Raw genomic sequence first — 20,629 nt, 5'->3', positions numbered from 1 at the left:
ACTTAGTGTGAATCTTACCCAGTCGCTATCACACTTAGTGTGAATCTTAGCCCGTCACTATCGCACGTAGTGTGAATCTTACCCACTTGCTATCACACTTAATGTTAATCTTACCCACTTGCTATCACACTTAGTGTGAATCTACCACCTTCTAACGCACTGAGTGTGAATCTTACCCTCTCGCTACCGCTCTTAGTGTGAATCTTACCCACTCGCTATTGCACTTAGCGTGAATCTTACCCACTCGCTATCGCACTTAGTGTGAATCTTACCCACTCGCTATCACAGTTTTTGTGAATCTTACCCCCTCGCTATCACGCTTAGTGCGAATCGTACCCACTTGCTATTGCACTTAGTGTGAATCTTACCCACTCACTATCGCAGTTAGTGTGAATGTTACCCAGTCGCTATTGCAATTAGTGTGAATTTTACCCACTTGATATCACACTTATTGTGAATCTTCTCCCCTGCTTTAGCACTGTGTGTGAATTTTACCCACTCACTATCGCACCTAGTGTGAATCTCAGCAACCCGTTATCACATTTAGTGTGAATCTTAATCTAACTGCTACCGCACTTAGTGTGAATCTTACCCAGGCGCTATTGTACTTAGTGTGAGTCTTAACCACTTGCTATCGCACTTAGTGTGAATCTTATCCAACCGTTATCGCACTTAGTGTGAATCTTACCCACTCGCTATCTCGCTTAGTGTGAATCTTACCCACTCGCTACCACTCTTAGTGTGAATCTTACCAACTCCCTATCGCACTTAGTGTGAATCTTACCCACTTGCTATCACATTTGTGTGAATCTGCCACCTTCTAACGCACTGAGTGTGAATCTTACCCACTCGCTACCGCTCTTAGACTGAATCTTACCCACTCGCTATCGCACTTAGCTGAATCTTACCCACTCGCTATCGCACTTAGTGTGAATCTTAACCACTCGCTATCACAGTTTGTGTGAATCTTATCCACTCGCTATCACACTTAGTGCGAATCATACCCACTTGCTATTTTACTTAGTGTGAATCTTACCCACTCGCTACCGCACTTAGTGTGAATCTTACCCACTCGCAATCGCACTTAGTGTGAATCGTACCCACATGCTATTGCACTTAGCGTGAATCTTACCCAGCTGCTATTGCAATTAGTGTGAATCTTACCCAGCCTCTATCGCACCTAGTGTAAATCTTACCCAATCGCTATCACACTTAGTGTGAATCTTACCCACTCGCAATCGCACTTAGTGTGAATTGTACCCACATGCTATTGCACTTAGCGTGAATCTTACCCAGCTGCTATTGCAATTAGTGTGAATCTTACCCAGCCTCTATCGCACCTAGTGTAAATCTTACCCAATCGCTATCACACTTAGTGTGAATCTTACGCACTCGCTATCGCACTTAGTGTGAATCTTACCCACTCGTTATCACACTCAGTGTGAATCTTACCCAGTTGCTATCACACTTAGTGTGAATCTTACCCATTCGTTATCACACTTAGTGTGAATCTTACCCACTCACTCTCACACTTAGTATGTTTCTTTCCCACTCGCTATCGCTCTTAGTGTGAAATTTACCCACTCGCTATCACGCTTAGTGTCAATCTTTCCCACTCGCTATCGCACTTAGTGTGAAACTTACCCACTTGCTATCGCACTTAGTGTGAATCTTACCCAGCCTCTATCGCACTTAGTGTGAATCTTGCCCAGTCGCTTTCACACTTAGTGTGAATCTTACCCACTCGTTCTCACACTTAGTGTGAATCTTACACACTTACTATCGCACTTAGTGTGAATCTTACCCACTCGTTATCACACTTAGTGTGAATCTTACCCACTCGTTATCACACTTAGTGTGAATCTTACCCAGTCGCTATCACACTTAGTGTGAATCTTACCCATTCGTTATCACACTTAGTGTGAATCTTACCCACTCACTCTCACACTTAGTATGTTTCTTTCCCACTCGCTATCGCTCTTAGTGTGAAATTTACCCACTCGCTATCACGCTTAGTGTCAATCTTTCCCACTCGCTATCGCACTTAGTGTGAAACTTACCCACTTGCTATCGCACTTAGTGTGAATCTTACCCAGCCTCTATCGCACTTAGTGTGAATCTTGTCCAGACGCTTTCACACTTAGTGTGAATCTTACCCACTCGTTCTCACACTTAGTGTGAATCTTACACACTTACTATCGCACTTAGTGTGAATATTACCCATTCGTTATCACACTTAGTGTGAATCTTACCCAGTCATTATCACACTTTGTGTGAATCTTACACACTTGCTATCACTCTTAGTGTGAATCTTACCCACTCACTATCGCACTTGATGTGAATCTTCCCCACTTGCTATCGCCCTTAGTGTGAATCTTACCCACTCGCTATCGCACATAGTGTGAATTTTACTCACTCGCAATCGCACTTAGTGTGAATCGTACCCACTTGCTATCGCACTTAGTGTGAATCTTACCCAGCCTCTATCGCACTTAGTGTGAATCTTACCCAGTCGCTATCACACTTAGTGTGAATCTTAGCCCGTCACTATCGCACGTAGTGTGAATCTTACCCACTTGCTATCACACTTAATGTTAATCTTACCCACTTGCTATCACACTTAGTGTGAATCTACCACCTTCTAACGCACTGAGTGTGAATCTTACCCTCTCGCTACCGCTCTTAGTGTGAATCTTACCCACTCGCTATTGCACTTAGCGTGAATCTTACCCACTCGCTATCGCACTTAGTGTAAATCTTACCCACTCGCTATCACAGTTTTTGTGAATCTTACCCACTCGCTATCACGCTTAGTGCGAATCGTACCCACTTGCTATTGCACTTAGTGTGAATCTTACCCACTCACTATCGCACTTAGTGTGAATGTTACCCAGTCGCTATTGCAATTAGTGTGAATTTTACCCACTTGATATCACACTTATTGTGAATCTTCTCCCCTGCTTTAGCACTGTGTGTGAATTTTACCCACTCACTATCGCACCTAGTGTGAATCTCAGCAACCCGTTATCACATTTAGTGTGAATCTTAATCTAACTGCTACCGCACTTAGTGTGAATCTTACCCAGGCGCTATTGTACTTAGTGTGAGTCTTAACCACTTGCTATCGCACTTAGTGTGAATCTTATCCAACCGCTCTCGCACTTAGTGTGAATCTTACCCACTCGCTATCTCGCTTAGTGTGAATCTTACCCACTCGCTACCACTCTTACTGTGAATCTTACCAACTCCCTATCGCACTTAGTGTGAATCTTACCCACTTGCTATCACATTTGTGTGAATCTGCCACCTTCTAACGCACTGAGTGTGAATCTTACGCACTCGCTACCGCTCTTAGACTGAATCTTACCCACTCGCTATCGCACTTAGCTGAATCTTACCCACTCGCTATCGCACTTAGTGTGAATCTTAACCACTCGCTATCACAGTTTGTGTGAATCTTATCCACTCGCTATCACACTTAGTGCGAATCATACCCACTTGCTATTTTACTTAGTGTGAATCTTACCCACTCGCTACCGCACTTAGTGTGAATCTTACCCACTCGCAATCGCACTTAGTGTGAATTGTACCCACATGCTATTGCACTTAGCGTGAATCTTACCCAGCTGCTATTGCAATTAGTGTGAATCTTACCCAGCCTCTATCGCACTTAGTGTAAATCTTACCCAATCGCTATCACACTTAGTGTGAATCTTACGCACTCGCTATCGCACTTAGTGTGAATCTTACCCACTCGTTATCACATTTAGTGTGAATCTTACCTATCGTTATCACACTTAGTGTGAATCTTACCCAGTCGCTATCACAATTAGTGTGAATCTTACCCATTCGTTATCACACTTAGTGTGAATCTTACCCACTCACTCTCACACTTAGTATGTTTCTTTCCCACTCGCTATCGCTCTTAGTGTGAAATTTACCCACTCGCTATCACGCTTAGTGTCAATCTTTCCCACTCGCTATCGCACTTAGTGTGAAACTTACCCACTTGCTATCGCACTTAGTGTGAATCTTACCCAGCCTCTATCGCACTTAGTGTGAATCTTGCCCAGTCGCTTTCACACTTAGTGTGAATCTTACCCACTCGTTCTCACACTTAGTGTGAATCTTACACACTTACTATCGCACTTAGTGTGAATATTACCCATTCGTTATCACACTTAGTGTGAATCTTACCCAGTCATTATCACACTTTGTGTGAATCTTACACACTTGCTATCACTCTTAGTGTGAATCTTACCCACTCGCTATCGCACTTGATGTGAATCTTCCCCACTAGCTATCGCCCTTAGTGTGAATCTTACCCACTCGCTATCGCACATAGTGTGAATTTTACCCACTCGCAATCGCACTTAGTGTGAATCGTACCCACTTGCTATCGCACTTAGTGTGAATCTTACCCAGCCTCTATCGCACTTAGTGTGAATCTTACCCATTCGCTATCACACTTAGTGTGAATCTTAGCCCGTCACTATCGCACGTAGTGTGAATCTTACCCACTTGCTATCACACTTAATGTTAATCTTACCCACTTGCTATCACACTTAGTGTGAATCTACCACCTTCTAACGCACTGAGTGTGAATCTTACCCTCTCGCTACCACTCTTAGTGTGAATCTTACCCACTCGCTATCACAGTTTTTGTGAATCTTACCCACTCGCTATCACGCTTAGTGCGAATCGTACCCACTTGCTATTGCACTTAGTGTGAATCTTACCCACTCACTATCGCACTTAGTGTGAATGTTACCCAGTCGCTATTGCAATTAGTGTGAATTTTACCCACTTGATATCACACTTATTGTGAATCTTCTCCCCTGCTTTAGCACTGTGTGTGAATTTTACCCACTCACTATCGCACCTAGTGTGAATCTCAGCAACCCGTTATCACATTTAGTGTGAATCTTAATCTAACTGCTACCGCACTTAGTGTGAATCTTACCCAGGCGCTATTGTACTTAGTGTGAGTCTTAACCACTTGCTATCGCACTTAGTGTGAATCTTATCCAACCGTTATCGCACTTAGTGTGAATCTTACCCACTCGCTATCTCGCTTAGTGTGAATCTTACCCACTCGCTACCACTCTTAGTGTGAATCTTACCAACTCCCTATCGCACTTAGTGTGAATCTTACCCACTTGCTATCACATTTGTGTGAATCTGCCACCTTCTAACGCACTGAGTGTGAATCTTACCCACTCGCTACCGCTCTTAGACTGAATCTTACCCACTCGCTATCGCACTTAGCTGAATCTTACCCACTCGCTATCGCACTTAGTGTGAATCTTAACCACTCGCTATCACAGTTTGTGTGAATCTTATCCACTCGCTATCACACTTAGTGCGAATCATACCCACTTGCTATTTTACTTAGTGTGAATCTTACCCACTCGCTACCGCACTTAGTGTGAATCTTACCCACTCGCAATCGCACTTAGTGTGAATTGTACCCACATGCTATTGCACTTAGCGTGAATCTTACCCAGCTGCTATTGCAATTAGTGTGAATCTTACCCAGCCTCTATCGCACCTAGTGTAAATCTTACCCAATCGATATCACACTTAGTGTGAATCTTACCCACTCGCAATCGCACTTAGTGTGAATTGTACCCACATGCTATTGCACTTAGCGTGAATCTTACCCAGCTGCTATTGCAATTAGTGTGAATCTTACCCAGCCTCTATCGCACCTAGTGTAAATCTTACCCAATCGCTATCACACTTAGTGTGAATCTTACGCACTCGCTATCGCACTTAGTGTGAATCTTACCCACTCGTTATCACACTCAGTGTGAATCTTACCCAGTTGCTATCACACTTAGTGTGAATCTTACCCATTCGTTATCACACTTAGTGTGAATCTTACCCACTCACTCTCACACTTAGTATGTTTCTTTCCCACTCGCTATCGCTCTTAGTGTGAAATTTACCCACTCGCTATCACGCTTAGTGTCAATCTTTCCCACTCGCTATCGCACTTAGTGTGAAACTTACCCACTTGCTATCGCACTTAGTGTGAATCTTACCCAGCCTCTATCGCACTTAGTGTGAATCTTGCCCAGTCGCTTTCACACTTAGTGTGAATCTTACCCACTCGTTCTCACACTTAGTGTGAATCTTACACACTTACTATCGCACTTAGTGTGAATCTTACCCACTCGTTATCACACTTAGTGTGAATCTTACCCACTCGTTATCACACTTAGTGTGAATCTTACCCAGTCGCTATCACACTTAGTGTGAATCTTACCCATTCGTTATCACACTTAGTGTGAATCTTACCCACTCACTCTCACACTTAGTATGTTTCTTTCCCACTCGCTATCGCTCTTAGTGTGAAATTTACCCACTCGCTATCACGCTTAGTGTCAATCTTTCCCACTCGCTATGGCACTTAGTGTGAAACTTACCCACTTGCTATCGCACTTAGTGTGAATCTTACCCAGCCTCTATCGCACTTAGTGTGAATCTTGCCCAGTCGCTTTCACACTTAGTGTGAATCTTACCCACTCGTTCTCACACTTAGTGTGAATCTTACACACTTACTATCGCACTTAGTGTGAATATTACCCATTCGTTATCACACTTAGTGTGAATCTTACCCAGTCATTATCACACTTTGTGTGAATCTTACACACTTGCTATCACTCTTAGTGTGAATCTTACCCACTCACTATCGCACTTGATGTGAATCTTCCCCACTTGCTATCGCCCTTAGTGTGAATCTTACCCACTCGCTATCGCACATAGTGTGAATTTTACTCACTCGCAATCGCACTTAGTGTGAATCGTACCCACTTGCTATCGCACTTAGTGTGAATATTACCCATTCGTTATCACACTTAGTGTGAATCTTACCCAGTCATTATCACACTTTGTGTGAATCTTACACACTTGCTATCACTCTTAGTGTGAATCTTACCCACTCACTATCGCACTTGATGTGAATCTTCCCCACTAGCTATCGCCCTTAGTGTGAATCTTACCCACTCGCTATCGCACATAGTGTGAATTTTACCCACTCGCAATCGCACTTAGTGTGAATCGTACCCACTTGCTATCGCACTTAGTGTGAATCTTACCCAGCCTCTATCGCACTTAGTGTGAATCTTACCCAGTCGCTATCACACTTAGTGTGAATCTTAGCCCGTCACTATCGCACGTAGTGTGAATCTTACCCACTTGCTATCACACTTAATGTTAATCTTACCCACTTGCTATCACACTTAGTGTGAATCTACCACCTTCTAACGCACTGAGTGTGAATCTTACCCTCTCGCTACCGCTCTTAGTGTGAATCTTACCCACTCGCTATTGCACTTAGCGTGAATCTTACCCACTCGCTATCGCACTTAGTGTAAATCTTACCCACTCGCTATCACAGTTTTTGTGAATCTTACCCACTCGCTATCACGCTTAGTGCGAATCGTACCCACTTGCTATTGCACTTAGTGTGAATCTTACCCACTCACTATCGCACTTAGTGTGAATGTTACCCAGTCGCTATTGCAATTAGTGTGAATTTTACCCACTTGATATCACACTTATTGTGAATCTTCTCCCCTGCTTTAGCACTGTGTGTGAATTTTACCCACTCACTATCGCACCTAGTGTGAATCTCAGCAACCCGTTATCACATTTAGTGTGAATCTTAATCTAACTGCTACCGCACTTAGTGTGAATCTTACCCAGGCGCTATTGTACTTAGTGTGAGTCTTAACCACTTGCTATCGCACTTAGTGTGAATCTTATCCAACCGCTATCGCACTTAGTGTGAATCTTACCCACTCGCTATCTCGCTTAGTGTGAATCTTACCCACTCGCTACCACTCTTACTGTGAATCTTACCAACTCCCTATCGCACTTAGTGTGAATCTTACCCACTTGCTATCACATTTGTGTGAATCTGCCACCTTCTAACGCACTGAGTGTGAATCTTACGCACTCGCTACCGCTCTTAGACTGAATCTTACCCACTCGCTATCGCACTTAGCTGAATCTTACCCACTCGCTATCGCACTTAGTGTGAATCTTAACCACTCGCTATCACAGTTTGTGTGAATCTTATCCACTCGCTATCACACTTAGTGCGAATCATACCCACTTGCTATTTTACTTAGTGTGAATCTTACCCACTCGCTACCGCACTTAGTGTGAATCTTACCCACTCGCAATCGCACTTAGTGTGAATCGTACCCACATGCTATTGCACTTAGCGTGAATCTTACCCAGCTGCTATTGCAATTAGTGTGAATCTTACCCAGCCTCTATCGCACCTAGTGTAAATCTTACCCAGTCGCTATCACACTTAGTGTGAATCTTACGCACTCGCTATCGCACTTAGTGTGAATCTTACCCACTCGTTATCACACTTAGTGTGAATCTTACCCACTCGTTATCACACTTAGTGTGAATCTTACCCAGTCGCTATCACACTTAGTGTGAATCTTACCCATTCGTTATCACACTTAGTGTGAATCTTACCCACTCGTTATCACACTTAGTGTGAATCCTACCCACTCACTCTCACACTTAGTATGTTTCTTTCCCACTCGCTATCGCTCTTAGTGTGAAATTTACCCACTCGCTATCACGCTTAGTGTCAATCTTTCCCACTCGCTATCGCACTTAGTGTGGAACTTACCCACTTGCTATCGCACTTAGTGTGAATCTTACCCAGCCTCTATCGCACTTAGTGTGAATCTTACCCAGTCGCTATCACACTTAGTGTGAATCTTAGCCCGTCACTATCGCACGTAGTGTGAATCTTACCCACTTGCTATCACACTTAATGTTAATCTTACCCACTTGCTATCACACTTAGTGTGAATCTACCACCTTCTAACGCACTGAGTGTGAATCTTACCCTCTCGCTACCGCTCTTAGTGTGAATCTTACCCACTCGCTATTGCACTTAGCGTGAATCTTACCCACTCGCTATCGCACTTAGTGTGAATCTTACCCACTCGCTATCACAGTTTTTGTGAATCTTACCCACTCGCTATCACGCTTAGTGCGAATCGTACCCACTTGCTATTGCACTTAGTGTGAATCTTACCCACTCACTATCGCACTTAGTGTGAATGTTACCCAGTCGCTATTGCAATTATTGTGAATTTTACCCACTTGATATCACACTTATTGTGAATCTTCTCCCCTGCTTTAGCACTGTGTGTGAATTTTACCCACTCACTATCGCACCTAGTGTGAATCTCAGCAACCCGTTATCACATTTAGTGTGAATCTTAATCTAACTGCTACCGCACTTAGTGTGAATCTTACCCAGGCGCTATTGTACTTAGTGTGAGTCTTAACCACTTGCTATCGCACTTAGTGTGAATCTTATCCAACCGCTATCGCACTTAGTGTGAATCTTACCCACTCGCTATCTCGCTTAGTGTGAATCTTACCCACTCGCTACCACTCTTAGTGTGAATCTTACCAACTCCCTATCGCACTTAGTGTGAATCTTACCCACTTGCTATCACATTTGTGTGAATCTGCCACCTTCTAACGCACTGAGTGTGAATCTTACCCACTCGCTACCGCTCTTAGACTGAATCTTACCCACTCGCTATCGCACTTAGCTGAATCTTACCCACTCGCTATCGCACTTAGTGTGAATCTTAACCACTCGCTATCACAGTTTGTGTGAATCTTATCCACTCGCTATCACACTTAGTGCGAATCATACCCACTTGCTATTTTACTTAGTGTGAATCTTACCCACTCGCTACCGCACTTAGTGTGAATCTTACCCACTCGCAATCGCACTTAGTGTGAATTGTACCCACATGCTATTGCACTTAGCGTGAATCTTACCCAGCTGCTATTGCAATTAGTGTGAATCTTACCCAGCCTCTATCGCACTGAGTGTAAATCTTACCCAATCGCTATCACACTTAGTGTGAATCTTACGCACTCGCTATCGCACTTAGTGTGAATTGTACCCACATGCTATTGCACTTAGCGTGAATCTTACCCAGCTGCTATTGCAATTAGTGTGAATCTTACCCAGCCTCTATCGCACCTAGTGTAAATCTTACCCAATCGCTATCACACTTAGTCTGAATCTTACGCACTCGCTATCGCACTTAGTGTGAATCTTACCCACTCGTTATCACACTTAGTGTGAATCTTACCCAGTCGCTATCACACTTAGTGTGAATCTTACCCATTCGTTATCACACTTAGTGTGAATCTTACCCACTCACTCTCACACTTAGTATGTTTCTTTCCCACTCGCTATCGCTCTTAGTGTGAAATTTACCCACTCGCTATCACGCTTAGTGTCAATCTTTCCCACTCGCTATCGCACTTAGTGTGAAACTTACCCACTTGCTATCGCACTTAGTGTGAATCTTACCCAGCCTCTATCGCACTTAGTGTGAATCTTGCCCAGTCGCTTTCACACTTAGTGTGAATCTTACCCACTCGTTCTCACACTTAGTGTGAATCTTACACACTTACTATCGCACTTAGTGTGAATATTACCCATTCGTTATCACACTTAGTGTGAATCTTACCCAGTCATTATCACACATTGTGTGAATCTTACACACTTGCTATCACTCTTAGTGTGAATCTTACCCACTCGCTATCGCACTTGATGTGAATCTTCCCCACTTGCTATCGCCCTTAGTGTGAATCTTACCCACTCGCTATCGCACATAGTGTGAATTTTACCCAGTCGCTATCGCACTTAGTGTGAATCTTACCCAATTGCTATCACACTTAGTGTGAATCTTCTCCCCTGCTAAAGCACTTAGTGTGAATCTTACCCAATCGCTAGCGCTCTTAGTGTGAATCTTACCCACTCACAATCGCACTTAGTGTGAATCGTACCCACATGCTATTGCACTTAGCGTGAATCTTACCCAGCTGCTATTTCAATTAGTGTGAATCTTACCCAGCCTCTATCGCACCTATCGTACTTAGTGTGAGTCTTACCCACTTGCTATCGCACTTAGTGTGAACCTTATCCACTCGCTATCACAGTTTTTGTGAATCTTACCCACTCGCTATCACGCTTAGTGGGAATCGTACCCACTTGCTATTGCACTTAGTGTGAATCTTACCCACATGCTATCGCACTTAGTGTGAATGTTACCCAGTCGCTATTGCAATTAGTGTGAATTTTACCCACTTGATATCACACTTATTGTGAATCTTCTCCCCTGCTTTAGCACTGTGTGTGAATTTTACCCACTCACTATCGCACCTAGTGTGAATCTCAGCAACCCGTTATCACATTTAGTGTGAATCTTAATCTAACTGCTACCGCACTTAGTGTGAATCTTACCCAGGCGCTATTGTACTTAGTGTGAGTCTTAACCACTTGCTATCGCACTTAGTGTGAATCTTATCCAACCGCTATCGCACTTAGTGTGAATCTTACCCACTCGCTATCTCGCTTAGTGTGAATCTTACCCACTCGCTACCACTCTTAGTGTGAATCTTACCAACTCCCTATCGCTCTTAGTGTGAATCTTACCCACTTGCTATCACATTTGTGTGAATCTGCCACCTTCTAACGCACTGAGTGTGAATCTTACCCACTCGCTACCGCTCTTAGACTGAATCTTACCCACTCGCTATCGCACTTAGCTGAATCTTACCCACTCGCTATCGCACTTAGTGTGAATCTTAACCACTCGCTATCACAGTTTGTGTGAATCTTATCCACTCGCTATCACACTTAGTGCGAATCATACCCACTTGCTATTTTACTTAGTGTGAATCTTACCCACTCGCTACCGCACTTAGTGTGAATCTTACCCACTCGCAATCGCACTTAGTGTGAATTGTACCCACATGCTATTGCACTTAGCGTGAATCTTACCCAGCTGCTATTGCAATTAGTGTGAATCTTACCCAGCCTCTATTGCACCTAGTGTAAATCTTACCCAATCGCTATCACACTTAGTGTGAATCTTACGCACTCGCTATCGCACTTAGTGTGAATCTTACCCACTCGTTATCACACTTAGTGTGAATCTTACCCAGTCACTATCACACTTAGTGTGAATCTTACCCATTCGTTATCACACTTAGTGTGAATCTTACCCACTCACTCTCACACTTAGTATGTTTCTTTCCCACTCGCTATCGCTCTTAGTGTGAAATTTACCCACTCGCTATCACGCTTAGTGTCAATCTTTCCCACTCGCTATCGCACTTGATGTGAATCTTCCCCACTTGCTATCGCCCTTAGTGTGAATCTTACCCACTCGCTATTGCACTTAGTGTGAATCTTACCCAATTGCTATCACACTTAGTGTGAATCTTCTCCCCTGCTAAAGCACTTAGTGTGAATCTTACCCAATCGCTAGCGCTCTTAGTGTGAATCTTACCCACTCACAATCGCACTTAGTGTGAATCGTACCCACATGCTATTGCACTTAGCGTGAATCTTACCCAGCTGCTATTTCAATTAGTGTGAATCTTACCCAGCCTCTATCGCACCTATCGTACTTAGTGTGAGTCTTACCCACTTGCTATCGCACTTAGTGTGAATCTTATCCACTCGCTATCACAGTTTTTGTGAATCTTACCCACTCGCTATCACGCTTAGTGGGAATCGTACCCACTTGCTATTGCACTTAGTGTGAATCTTACCCACTTGCTATCGCACTTAGTGTGAATGTTACCCAGTCGCTATTGCAATTAGTGTGAATTTTACCCACTTGATATCACACTTATTGTGAAACTTCTCCCCTGCTTTAGCACTGTGTGTGAATTTTACCCACTCACTATCGCACCTAGTGTGAATCTCAGCAACCCGTTATCACATTTAGTGTGAATCTTAATCTAACTGCTACCGCACTTAGTGTGAATCTTACCCAGGCGCTATTGTACTTAGTGTGAGTCTTAACCACTTGCTATCGCACTTAGTGTGAATCTTATCCAACCGCTATCGCACTTAGTGTGAATCTTACCCACTCGCTATCTCGCTTAGTGTGAATCTTACCCACTCGCTACCACTCTTAGTGTGAATCTTACCAACTCCCTATCGCTCTTAGTGTGAATCTTACCCACTTGCTATCACATTTGTGTGAATCTGCCACCTTCTAACGCACTGAGTGTGAATCTTACCCACTCGCTACCGCTCTTAGACTGAATCTTACCCACTCGCTATCGCACTTAGCTGAATCTTACCCACTCGCTATCGCACTTAGTGTGAATCTTAACCACTCGCTATCACAGTTTGTGTGAATCTTATCCACTCGCTATCACACTTAGTGCGAATCATACCCACTTGCTATTTTACTTAGTGTGAATCTTACCCACTCGCTACCGCACTTAGTGTGAATCTTACCCACTCGCAATCGCACTTAGTGTGAATTGTACCCACATGCTATTGCACTTAGCGTGAATCTTACCCAGCTGCTATTGCAATTAGTGTGAATCTTACCCAGCCTCTATTGCACCTAGTGTAAATCTTACCCAATCGCTATCACACTTAGTGTGAATCTTACGCACTCGCTATCGCACTTAGTGTGAATCTTACCCACTCGTTATCACACTTAGTGTGAATCTTACCCAGTCGCTATCACACTTAGTGTGAATCTTACCCATTCGTTATCACACTTAGTGTGAATCTTACCCACTCACTCTCACACTTAGTATGTTTCTTTCCCACTCGCTATCGCTCTTAGTGTGAAATTTACCCACTCGCTATCACGCTTAGTGTCAATCTTTCCCACTCGCTATCGCACTTAGTGTGAAACTTACCCACTTGCTATCGCACTTAGTGTGAATCTTACCCAGCCTCTATCGCACTTAGTATGAATCTTGCCCAGTCGCTTTCACACTTAGTGTGAATCTTACCCACTCGTTCTCACACTTAGTGTGAATCTTACACACTTACTATCGCACTTAGTGTGAATATTACCCATTCGTTATCACACTTAGTGTGAATCTTACCCAGTCATTATCACACTTTGTGTGAATCTTACACACCTGCTATCACTCTTAGTGTGAATCTTACCCACTCGCTATCGCACTTGATGTGAATCTTCCCCACTTGCTATCACCCTTAGTGTGAATCTTACCCACTCGCTATCGCACATAGTGTGAATTTTACCCAGTCGCTATCGCACTTGGTGTGAATCTTACCCAATTGCTATCACACTTAGTGTGAATCTTCTCCCCTGCTAAAGCACTTAGTGTGAATCTTACCCAATCGCTAGCGCTCTTAGTGTGAATCTTACCCACTCGCAATCGCACTTAGTGTGAATCGTACCCACATGCTATTGCACTTAGCGTGAATCTTACCCAGCTGCTATTGCAATTAGTGTGAATCTTACCCAGCCTCTATCGCACCTATCGTACTTAGTGTGAGTCTTACCCACTTGCTATCGCACTTAGTGTGAATCTTATCCACCCGCTATCGCACTTAGTGTGAATATTACCCACTCGCTACCGCGCTTTTTGTGAATCTTACCCACTCGCTATTGCACTTAGTGTGAATCTTACCCACTTGCTATCGCACTTAGCGTGAATCTTAGCCACTCGCTACCACTCTTAGTGTGAATCTTACCAACTCCCTATCGCACTTAGTGTGAATCTTACCCACTTGCTATCACATTTGTGTGAATCTGCCACCTTCTAACGCACTGAGTGTGAATCTTACCCACTCGCTACCGATCTTAGACTGAATCTTACCCACTCGCTATCGCACTTAGCTGAATCTTACCCACTCGCTATCGCACTTAGTGTGAATCTTAACCACTCGCTATCACAGTTTGTGTGAATCTTATCCACTCGCTATCACACTTAGTGCGAATCATACCCACTTGCTATTTTACTTAGTGTGAATCTTACCCACTCGCTACCGCACTTAGTGTGAATCTTACCCACTCGCAATCGCACTTAGTGTGAATTGTACCCACATGCTATTGCACTTAGCGTGAATCTTACCCAGCTGCTATTGCAATTAGTGTGAATCTTACCCAGCCTCTATCGCACCTAGTGTAAATCTTACCCAGTCGCTATCACACTTAGTGTGAATCTTACGCACTCGCTATCGCACTTAGTGTGAATCTTACCCACTCGTTATCACACTTAGTGTGAATCTTACCCACTCGTTATCACACTTAGTGTGAATCTTACCCAGTCGCTATCACACTTAGTGTGAATCTTACCCATTCGTTATCACACTTAGTGTGAATCTTACCCACTCGTTATCACACTTAGTGTGAATCTTACCCACTCACTCTCACACTTAGTATGTTTCTTTCCCACTCGCTATCGCTCTTAGTGTGAAATTTACCCACTCGCTATCACACTTAGTGTCAATCTTTCCCACTCGCTATCGCACTTAGTGTGAAACTTACCCACTTGCTATCGCACTTAGTGTGAATCTTACCCAGCCTCTATCGCACTTAGTGTGAATCTTACCCAGTCGCTATCACACTTAGTGTGAATCTTAGCCCGTCACTATCGCACGTAGTGTGAATCTTACCCACTTGCTATCACACTTAATGTTAATCTTACCCACTTGCTATCACACTTAGTGTGAATCTACCACCTTCTAACGCACTGAGTGTGAATCTTACCCTCTCGCTACCGCTCTTAGTGTGAATCTTACCCACTCGCTATTGCACTTAGCGTGAATCTTACCCACTCGCTATCGCACTTAGTGTAAATCTTACCCACTCGCTATCACAGTTTTTGTGAATCTTACCCACTCGCTATCACGCTTAGTGCGAATCGTACCCACTTGCTATTGCACTTAGTGTGAATCTTACCCACTCACTATCGCACTTAGTGTGAATGTTACCCAGTCGCTATTGCAATTAGTGTGAATTTTACCCACTTGATATCACACTTATTGTGAATCTTCTCCCCTGCTTTAGCACTGTGTGTGAATTTTACCCACTCACTATCGCACCTAGTGTGAATCTCAGCAACCCGTTATCACATTTAGTGTGAATCTTAATCTAACTGCTACCGCACTTAGTGTGAATCTTACCCAGGCGCTATTGTACTTAGTGTGAGTCTTAACCACTTGCTATCGCACTTAGTGTGAATCTTATCCAACCGCTATCGCACTTAGTGTGAATCTTACCCACTCGCTATCTCGCTTAGTGTGAATCTTACCCACTCGCTACCACTCTTACTGTGAATCTTACCAACTCCCTATCGCACTTAGTGTGAATCCTACCCACTTGCTATCACATTTGTGTGAATCTGCCACCTTCTAACGCACTGAGTGTGAATCTTACGCACTCGCTACCGCTCTTAGACTGAATCTTACCCACTCGCTATCGCACTTAGCTGAATCTTACCCACTCGCTATCGCACTTAGTGTGAATCTTAACCACTCGCTATCACAGTTTGTGTGAATCTTACCCACTCGCTATCACACTTAGTGCGAATCATACCCACTTGCTATTTTACTTAGTGTGAATCTTACCCACTCGCTACCGCACTTAGTGTGAATCTTACCCACTCGCAATCGCACTTAGTGTGAATCGTACCCACATGCTATTGCACTTAGCGTGAATCTTACCCAGCTGCTATTGCAATTAGTGTGAATCTTACCCAGCCTCTATCGCACCTAGTGTAAATCTTACCCAGTCGCTATCACACTTAGTGTGAATCTTACGCACTCGCTATCGCACTTAGTGTGAATCTTACCCACTCGTTATCACACTTAGTGTGAATCTTACCCACTCGTTATCACACTTAGTGTGAATCTTACCCAGTCGCTATCACACTTAGTGTGAATCTTACCCATTCGTTATCACACTTAGTGTGAATCTTACCCACTCGTTATCACACTTAGTGTGAATCTTACCCACTCACTCTCACACTTAGTATGTTTCTTTCCCACTCGCTATCGCTCTTAGTGTGAAATTTACCCACTCGCTATCACGCTTAGTGTCAATCTTTCCCACTCGCTATCGCACTTAGTTTGGAACTTACCCACTTGCTATCGCACTTAGTGTGAATCTTACCCAGCCTCTATCGCACTTAGTGTGAATCTTACCCAGTCGCTATCACACTTAGTGTGAATCTTAGCCCGTCACTATCGCACGTAGTGTGAATCTTACCCACTTGCTATCACACTTAATGTTAATCTTACCCACTTGCTATCACACTTAGTGTGAATCTACCACCTTCTAACGCACTGAGTGTGAATCTTACCCTCTCGCTACCGCTCTTAGTGTGAATCTTACCCACTCGCTATTGCACTTAGCGTGAATCTTACCCACTCGCTATCGCACTTAGTGTGAATCTTACCCACTCGCTATCACAGTTTTTGTGAATCTTACCCACTCGCTATCACGCTTAGTGCGAATCGTACCCACTTGCTATTGCACTTAGTGTGAATCTTACCCACTCACTATCGCACTTAGTGTGAATGTTACCCAGTCGCTATTGCAATTATTGTGAATTTTACCCACTTGATATCACACTTATTGTGAATCTTCTCCCCTGCTTTAGCACTGTGTGTGAATTTTACCCACTCACTATCGCACCTAGTGTGAATCTCAGCAACCCGTTATCACATTTAGTGTGAATCTTAATCTAACTGCTACCGCACTTAGTGTGAATCTTACCCAGGCGCTATTGTACTTAGTGTGAGTCTTAACCACTTGCTATCGCACTTAGTGTGAATCTTATCCAACCGCTATCGCACTTAGTGTGAATCTTACCCACTCGCTATCTCGCTTAGTGTGAATCTTACCCACTCGCTACCACTCTTAGTGTGAATCTTACCAACTCCCTATCGCACTTAGTGTGAATCTTACCCACTTGCTATCACATTTGTGTGAATCTGCCACCTTCTAACGCACTGAGTGTGAATCTTACCCACTCGCTACCGCTCTTAGACTGAATCTTACCCACTCACTATCGCACTTAGCTGAATCTTACCCACTCGCTATCGCACTTAGTGTGAATCTTAACCACTCGCTATCACAGTTTGTGTGAATCTTATCCACTCGCTATCACACTTAGTGCGAATCATACCCACTTGCTATTTTACTTAGTGTGAATCTTACCCACTCGCTACCGCACTTAGTGTGAATCTTACCCACTCGCAATCGCACTTAGTGTGAATTGTACCCACATGCTATTGCACTTAGTGTGAATCTTACCCAGCTGCTATTGCAATTAGTGTGAATCTTACCCAGCCTCTATCGCACTGAGTGTAAATCTTACCCAATCGCTATCACACTTAGTGTGAATCTTACGCACTCGCTATCGCACTTAGTGTGAATTGTACCCACATGCTATTGCACTTAGCGTGAATCTTACCCAGCTGCTATTGCAATTAGTGTGAATCTTACCCAGCCTCTATCGCACCTAGTGTAAATCTTACCCAATCGCTATCACACTTAGTCTGAATCTTACGCACTCGCTATCGCACTTAGTGTGAATCTTACCCACTCGTTATCACACTTAGTGTGAATCTTACCCAGTCGCTATCACACTTAGTGTGAATCTTACCCATTCGTTATCACACTTAGTGTGAATCTTACCCACTCACTCTCACACTTAGTATGTTTCTTTCCCACTCGCTATCGCTCTTAGTGTGAAATTTACCCACTCGCTATCACGCTTAGTGTCAATCTTTCCCACTCGCTATCGCACTTAGTGTGAAACTTACCCACTTGCTATCGCACTTAGTGTGAATCTTACCCAGCCTCTATCGCACTTAGTGTGAATCTTGCCCAGTCGCTTTCACACTTAGTGTGAATCTTACCCACTCGTTCTCACACTTAGTGTGAATCTTACACACTTACTATCGCACTTAGTGTGAATATTACCCATTCGTTATCACACTTAGTGTGAATCTTACCCAGTCATTATCACACATTGTGTGAATCTTACACACTTGCTATCACTCTTAGTGTGAATCTTACCCACTCGCTATCGCACTTGATGTGAATCTTCCCCACTTGCTATCGCCCTTAGTGTGAATCTTACCCACTCGCTATCGCACATAGTGTGAATTTTACCCAGTCGCTATCGCACTTAGTGTGAATCTTACCCAATTGCTATCACACTTAGTGTGAATCTTCTCCCCTGCTAAAGCACTTAGTGTGAATCTTACCCAATCGCTAGCGCTCTTAGTGTGAATCTTACCCACTCACAATCGCACTTAGTGTGAATCGTACCCACATGCTATTGCACTTAGCGTGAATCTTACCCAGCTGCTATTTCAATTAGTGTGAATCTTACCCAGCCTCTATCGCACCTATCGTACTTAGTGTGAGTCTTACCCACTTGCTATCGCACTTAGTGTGAATCTTATCCACTCGCTATCACAGTTTTTGTGAATCTTACCCACTCGCTATCACGCTTAGTGGGAATCGTACCCACTTGCTATTGCACTTAGTGTGAATCTTACCCACTTGCTATCGCACTTAGTGTGAATGTTACCCAGTCGCTATTGCAATTAGTGTGAATTTTACCCACTTGATATCACACTTATTGTGAATCTTCTCCCCTGCTTTAGCACTGTGTGTGAATTTTACCCACTCACTATCGCACCTAGTGTGAATCTCAGCAACCCGTTATCACATTTAGTGTGAGTCTTAATCTAACTGCTACCGCACTTAGTGTGAATCTTACCCAGGCGCTATTGTACTTAGTGTGAGTCTTAACCACTTGCTATCGCACTTAGTGTGAATCTTATCCAACCGCTATCGCACTTAGTGTGAATCTTACCCACTCGCTATCTCGCTTAGTGTGAATCTTACCCACTCGCTACCACTCTTAGTGTGAATCTTACCAACTCCCTATCGCTCTTAGTGTGAATCTTACCCACTTGCTATCACATTTGTGTGAATCTGCCACCTTCTAACGCACTGAGTGTGAATCTTACCCACTCGCTACCGCTCTTAGACTGAATCTTACCCACTCGCTATCGCACTTAGCTGAATCTTACCCACTCGCTATCGCACTTAGTGTGAATCTTAACCACTCGCTATCACAGTTTGTGTGAATCTTATCCACTCGCTATCACACTTAGTGAGAATCATACCCACTTGCTATTTTACTTAGTGTGAATCTTACCCACTCGCTACCGCACTTAGTGTGAATCTTACCCACTCGCAATCGCACTTAGTGTGAATTGTACCCACATGCTATTGCACTTAGCGTGAATCTTACCCAGCTGCTATTGCAATTAGTGTGAATCTTACCCAGCCTCTATTGCACCTAGTGTAAATCTTACCCAATCGCTATCACACTTAGTGTGAATCTTACGCACTCGCTATCGCACTTAGTGTGAATCTTACCCACTCGTTATCACACTTAGTGTGAATCTTACCCAGTCGCTATCACACTTAGTGTGAATCTTACCCATTCGTTATCACACTTAGTGTGAATCTTACCCACTCACTCTCACACTTAGTATGTTTCTTTCCCACTCGCTATCGCTCTTAGTGTGAAATTTACCCACTCGCTATCACGCTTAGTGTCAATCTTTCCCACTCGCTATCGCACTTGATGTGAATCTTCCCCACTTGCTATCGCCCTTAGTGTGAATCTTACCCACTCGCTATCGCACATAGTGTGAATTTTACCCAGTCGCTATCGCACTTAGTGTGAATCTTACCCAATTGCTATCACACTTAGTGTGAATCTT

Source organism: Carcharodon carcharias, chromosome 22 (genome assembly GCF_017639515.1).
Source record: "Carcharodon carcharias isolate sCarCar2 chromosome 22, sCarCar2.pri, whole genome shotgun sequence".
Classification (NCBI taxonomy): domain Eukaryota; kingdom Metazoa; phylum Chordata; class Chondrichthyes; order Lamniformes; family Lamnidae; genus Carcharodon; species Carcharodon carcharias.
This window is presented reverse-complemented; position numbering follows the sequence as displayed.